The sequence below is a fragment of the Chaetodon trifascialis genome, chromosome 7 (genome assembly GCF_039877785.1).
Source record: "Chaetodon trifascialis isolate fChaTrf1 chromosome 7, fChaTrf1.hap1, whole genome shotgun sequence".
Taxonomy (NCBI): domain Eukaryota; kingdom Metazoa; phylum Chordata; class Actinopteri; order Chaetodontiformes; family Chaetodontidae; genus Chaetodon; species Chaetodon trifascialis.
Genome location: NC_092062.1, coordinates 14782501 through 14789862, shown reverse-complemented (window position 1 = coordinate 14789862; position 7362 = coordinate 14782501).

Sequence of the window (7362 nt, the reverse complement as noted above, 5' to 3'; positions counted from 1 at the left end):
CGGATTTGTCCTGTTTGTTGTCAGTTCAGGTTGATCGAGAACACAACCGCAACCCATCCATCCATCCATCCATTTTCTATACCAACTATCCCTTTTCGGGGTTGCGGGGGGCTGGAGCCTATCCCAGCTGTCAACAGGCGAGAGGCAGGGTACACCCTGAACCGGTCGCCAGTCGATTGCAGGGCAACATATACAGACAGACGACCATTCACGCTCACACTCATACCTAAGGACAATTTTGAGTCACCAATTCACCAATTAACCTAATGAGCATGTTTTTTGGTCCGTGCCTGGAGAGAACCCATGCATGCACGGGAAGAACATGCAAACTCCACACAGAAAGGCCCTGCCCAACCTGGGGATCGAACCGGTGTCCTTCTTGCTGTGAGGCACGCGCACTACCTGCTTCCACCGTGCCGCCCACAACCACAACCCTGCTTCCAAAAAGTAAGAACTGAATGCAACATTTGCAAACGATGTGTTTACTGATAACAGTTTTACAAAGTGTTCCTGAGCTCATGTAATAATATCCTTTATACAGTCATGTGTTCACAAAGTGGTGAACCTGAGCCTTTCCAGGATGCCCCTTTCAGACTCAATCATGATACTGTCACCTGTTACCAATGAAGCAGTTTACCTGTGGAATGTTCCAAACAGGTGTTTTTTAGGTGTTATTTGCATCAAATTCAGAATAAGCATAATATTTACAAAAATCAATGAAGCTGATGAGGTCAGACATTAAATTGCCTGTTGCAACATTGTTTTGTGCTCGTTTTCAATTGAGTGTATGTCAGAAAGAATTAGCAAGTTATCACATTGTGTTTTATTTATGCTTTGCACTGCATCACAACTTTTTTGGAATCAGGACTGTAAAATTTCTGGATCCATGTGATGAGATACATCCCTCGCAGCCAGTCGCTTCACTACTGGCACCGTGTTGTTTTCTCCTTGAGGAGCTGGCTACAGGTTTCTGGCAAAAACATTCACTCTCATGCCAAGATAACATGAAATGATCTCCTTTTTTGTGAAGTTCATAACAAAAAGCTTCAGTTTCACAGCAGCGGATAGGTTTATAATGGCTTTGCATTGTGTTATCTGGATGAATAAGGTGACTATGAACTACTCGCTCACTACTAGCTGTTGTACTTGTATGAGCAGGAATAACTTGCTCATGTTTTCATTCTATATGTATGTATCTATAATGTATAGTCTATACACATAATCTCATTTTTGTTTCTGTGCCACTTTATTTTAGAGACCTGCCAAATAATTTCTTCTGATGCTTCCTAGAAAGAGCGATTTGCAGTGTGGTAGTAATTACAGCAAAACGAGGGATTTCATTGAAAGACTATGCTCTGTTTAAGCCTAAATAGATATTCATTTATTACAGAAGAAACTTTTTTTCTATTCTTTATTCGCTGAATTGTACATCTGGCTTTCACCGTTCACTGACTAAAAGACAGGCTATTCTGCACTTAGTCTGAAATGGGTCTTTGCAAGTGTACCAATCGAAGACTGTCTGTGTTTTTCCTACGTACTGAATCAAATTACATCCTTAATTTTAAGAAGTGTGTTGGAAATTGTTGGGAAATGATATAATTACTGTCATATGTCAGTAAAAGTTGACTGAATTCAAGGGGAATTCAGCCTATGTGTCGTCTCGGTGATCACCTAATGTGACTAAACGCATAAATGACTACTTTGTGGTCAGCTGATAGTTGAGAATCAACAGTCGCCTATCCAAATATCATGCATCTGTGTTTTTCATAGCACCGATACTCAGTTTGGGTGCATTAAAAGCTATGTAAACTGCATAATCTGATATTGTTAGTGTGCATGCTTTTGTGGGAATGGACTATGTCTCCGGCAGTGTGTGGGAGCACCGCTGAAAGTCAGTGTGAGTGTAGATAATAAAAGTGAATTATCTGCATGTGCTGGTTGTATCACAGTAGACCAACAAAAGAGATAACACAGTTTACATTGTATCTCAGACATCTGCGTCACACACCAAATCTTTGGTAGAAAATGACCGGAAAAGGAGAATACTACGACGTGGCTGTGCAGAGGAGAAGGCACCAAGTGCTGCCACTTATCACTAGTCCTTGGTGTAAAGTGATAAGAGCAGCCAAGCATTAGTCTTCCAGTATGGAGGCACAAAACCACAAAACTGGAGCTCAAGGATTTCTGTGGGATAACAAATCCAAAACCAAATATTACAGCACCTGATGTATCATGTTGTTGTGATAGATGTGGCTTCTTGGTTTTAATCCCACGACCTTAAATGATTTACAGGCATGTTCTACGGGCCCATTAACTGAACACAGCCACGGCGAGATGAGTCGACCATCTGTTGTCGGTGCCGCTTGCCGCAGCATGTAAAATAAATGTTATTGATGGCTGTGGGAGGTTCTCGTTCTAAGGATTTGAGGTTCGTCTTTTGACTGATGGAGGGGTGAGAATGTGAAAGTTAAGAAGAAAGATGGGGGAAACAGGCTGAGCCCAGTTACAGTCAGTACCTGCTCTGCTGCCTCTTTGGCAGGGAAATGATTTCATCTGTGTGGGGAGAAGAGCAGAACATTGTGTTCATGATAACTGGTGTAAAAGGCTAATTCAGTGTTGTTCCTCCGATCAGTATTGTGTGCTGAAGGGCTGATTGGTCCTCTGTGCTGTTATATATCTTGTTGCATGGCCCTTCACTCCATCACATAAACTCAGAGTAGTTTGGTGATAATGTAACTTTTCAAACACGACCCTGAAAAGCTTTGCTGAGCCTTGCAGTTGTTCTTTTTTTAGATGAATGTCCTCACTTTTGAATAACATCAAGTAATGACAGTGATTTCAAAATCAGAGCACATTATGTGTGATCTAACACAGAACATGCTGCATTTGACAAATTTAAGTGACAAAACAAGTGAAGAAACAAAACATTTTCTAGAAGCTCAATGTCGCTCTTAAGCTCGCTCATGATGAAATATCTTCCTATTTATTTTTCCTTTTCGTGCCATGCTCATTTTTTATCTTCATATACTAGATAAATGTCCAGGCAAAATAAATTTGTACGTTTCCCGGCTACCTTCCTTAAACATTTCAGAGTGGCCACTGTCGCTGTATTCAGACTGAACACAAAGGTAACTCTCACACAGCAAATTTCACACCACAAGCGCCTTTGCATTGCCTTGAAGTCTTTTTTTCAAATACTTATTCTCTCATTTAGCTTTTCAATTCCATTTTCTGTGAACTTGATCTCCCTGCAGAGCTCTCTCCACATTGTCAGTAATGTATCTCAGGCGGAGAAGACTAAATCCCTTTATTCTATTTCAATTTCAGTTTTGCTTAAAAAGCCAAATTTTCAATTATTTAGTAACTCATTCTTACTGTACGTCATTAAGCCCCCTAAACTCACCAGTGATGTTGGTATCCTCCATGGTAACTACTTCTCTGCAACTTGCACATGCTTTTGTGTTGGTTGGTGGAGTATAATTTCATTTACATCAAGTGAAAATACTAATGTGCATTGCAACAATCAATGATACAGAAGGAGACTTGGAGGACACTGACGCGTCCTGCTTTTGAAAGACCTGCAGAAGTCTTTAGGCAGCTATGTTGACGTTTGACCTCACATATGAGAAACACTTTCAGAGTGATGATTGATACCGTAGAGCTTTACTGGAACAGTAATGAGCTGGAACGGGCTGACACAGACTGCTGCGTTTGTACATTTTATAGAACAGTAATTAGTGCTGAGCAGACTATAGGAGGCCAGTCCGACAGCCACAGTGTGCATGTGTGCGTGTGTTTGAATTTGTGTGTCAGTGCGGGTAGGTGGCTGATTTTGTCCGGGTTCATCAGTGTGTGACAGTGCTCATTTTGGTGACAGTAATGCAAAAATACACATCAACAAATGTTTTATAAGACTTGATGAAAACAAGGAGCCATTAAGTTGAAATTACAATCATGATTGCCATCTCGTCTGCGCAGCCAGACATGCCATCTGTGCCAAAACTATATTCTGTAATGATGCTGGACCAGCCTGACCGAGACACGGCGGCATGTGACCAGCTTGTGACGCACAGCACTCAAAGAAATGCAGTAGAGTGAAAATCTTTGTAATTTAGTGGAGAAGGAGTATGAAGTTGCCATAATGGTTGTTAAGGCTTTTTTTCCCCTCTTACACAAGGTGGACTATATCATCTCTTCACCAATTCCTATTCAAGTGTAATTATGCTGAACAGCACATATGACTTGTGTCGTGTTGACTCTTTAGCTGCTAAATGCTCCTTTGTGCTCATCAGCAGGTAGCACACAGTGGGTCTATCAGAGCTTTTCGCAGAAAACAGCGGCCTGCTGTGGTTAGAAACCACACTGATGAGAGCTTTTGGGGGGCAGGGGGCGGGGGGGACATCAAAGTTGCACGTTGCAAAACCAAAACAACGAGCCAAATGCAGCTAAATCCCTCTGTAGAGCTGAAGGGAGACGGCAGAGTTGGTGATTTTTCTCTGTGCATCTGTCACTACAAACACTTTCCACATTACTCAGGCTTTCGTCCCATTGTTAGTTTAAATATAATTATTAGTTAGCTTTAATTTCATCGTTAATCTCCTGTGTAAATGATCAAGCTACTTTCTTCTGTTTATTCTCCATTAACTTCTGTTAAGTCCCCCAAAACTCCTTGTGAAGCATATCAGTGCAGTGTCATTGTCACACTGAGAGTGTAATGATTTGCTTTGTAATCTCGTCGGCCCGTTCCTCCCGCCTGTGTACGTGTTCTATCTCTCTCTCTCTGTTTGTGTCGGATCACACATACTCTCTCTGAGGTTTCATCTTGAGGTTTTTCGTCTTATGCGATGTCTTCCTCCCTCCCACTTCTCGTTAGCATACAAATTTTGACTATGATACTGATCACGAAAGAGTAAAATAGAGCAGAAGACATTTCCTCGGAGCAGTTCACACGAGAATGTCGTGGATTTTGCATGAAACCTGGGCCTGGTCCTGGTCCCTGCTTGTCAGAGGGAAGGTATCCTCTGACAAGCACGCAGGTCCAGTTGAAATCCAGCTCCTCTGATCAAAAAAATCTTGCAACAACTTTAAACTAAACAGACCGTCACCGCTTCAAACTCCCATTGGTACTGTTTTCACGACAGCATGTTGTACTCGTGGGATGCCCTCACATGTGCAAGAAAGCAAAGCACACACACACTTATCACACATTTATCTATCCCTGTGCTTCTGTGCACAGGTTCAAGCGACAGAAGTGAACACAAAGAGCACTCTTGATGTGTGTGTGCATGTGTTTGTGCATGTGTGTGTGTGAGAGAGAGATGGGGGTGCATTCAGGGGTACTGTAGGGACTTGGCATTGGCATCCTGAAACATTCCTTTCTCTCTCTCTCTCTCTCTCTCTCTCTCTCTCTCTCTCTCTCTCTCTCTCTCTCTCTCTCTCTCTCTCTCTCTCTCTCTCACACACACACACACACCGCTTCCTCACCCCACATCTCTTTTATCATCAGGTTCCCAGAGACTGGTACTTTGTATTTCCGTGTGTGAGAGAGAAGCAGAAAAGGGTGGGGGGGAGTCTCTCCCTCGCTGCCAAAGACAGTGAAAGGGTAGGTTGTGTACAGTCAGTGGGAGTACATAGTTTCATGATTTGAGGCTGCTTATGTGTATAGGTTATGTGTGGGTGGTTGTTTTTGAGAGTAACAGAGCTTGAAGTGCAGCGCTTGTTAAGTGGGAGGGTCACAGCAGCAACATCACCTCGCAAACATGCCTCCATCTGTCCTCTGATGGTGTGAGCCAGTGCGTCGTCCTGCGTGTGTTTGCGTACAGGGTGTTGCAGCGACGGTTACTTATCCTCTTCTTGCCTATTAACAGATAATAACCGGGGCAGAGTGAGGAGGTGACCTAGTTTCTTTATCTTGCAGTACCTACATAGTGTGTGTTTGTCTCCCAGACCTGTTGTGAACCTTCTCATCCAGACTCTCTTCTCACATCAGAGATCACTTATGTCTGAGTTATCAGCTCAGATATCATGTTGGTGGCCTACTCTTACAACCAGCAAAACATGGCTGGTTTACAGACATTCAGTACAGTGAAAAAATGTCTTTATTTTAGGATATATGTACCTGAAATGGGCTGCACGGTGGCGCAGCAGGTAGTGCGCATGCCTCACAGCAAGAAGGTTGCCAGTTTGATCCCCGGGTCAGGCGGGGCCTTTCTGTGTGAAGTTTGCATGTTCGTCCCGTGCATGCGTGGGTTCTCTCCGGGTACTCCGGCTTCCTCCCACAGACCAAAAACATGCTCATTAGGTTAATTGATGACTCTACATTGTCCGTAGGCGTGAGTGTGAGTGTGAATGTTTGTTTGTCCTTGCATGTGGCCCTGCAATCGGCTGGCGACCGGTTCAGGGTGTACCCCGCCCATTGTAGCTGGGATAGCCCCGCCCAGCCCCCAGCAACCCTGAAAGGGATAGGCGGTATAGATAATGGATGGATGGATGTACCTGAAATGTGTCTCACTCACAGGAGATTTTATGAGCATTACAGCAAGTAGCCTATAAATAACTGAGGAATGCTTTGCTCATTTGCTGTAGAGAAAAGACAAAAGCAGCGAGCTTCCACTTTTTACATGTGTCCATAAACAATAATCTCTGCCGAGCACACTCGCAGACTTTTGACAAGTTTGTTTATGTAGCCATGTTTTTTGTAAACAAAACAGAGGCTCCACAAGAGAAACAGAGAGGACAGCTAATTAATAAGTCGGCTGCTTTATTGTTTATATTGCCATATTACTAATTTGGGCTTGTAGTTCTATTTAACTACATTAGTACTGGGTCTTACTCTGCTTGAATTGAATTCTCCAAGGCTTCTTCTTCTGCTGCTTCTCCTTCTTCTCCTTCTTCCTCTTCTTCTTCTGTCTTAAAGGTCTATGAATCAATATTTTTATTTAACCCTGTTTAAATTACTAAGGTTAATGTGAAAAGTGTCACATGGAGTAACCTTTTCAGTAAAAAGCACTAATAAACAGTATACTAGCTTCCCAGCACCAAACTGTACACAAAGTTAGCAACTAGCAGGTGAATATAGTGGAGCATTTAGCAGCATCAGAGCCAGATATTTCTACAGGTGTTGGAGGAGACCAAAACAGAGCTAAAAAAAAAGTGGATATTGGACTTCTGTTACTACTCCCAAGTGATGAAAATAAATAAATAAACACTTCTTTTAATATCTTATTGCTGTTTTTCTGAATTAAGTCAAAATGCTGTGTCCCCTCGCTACAATGAAGTGCTAGTTACAGCTAGTTTAACTAGCTAATTGTGCAGCATGAGGAGACGTCAAGCATGTTTTATGCACATTGCAATGCTGCAAAA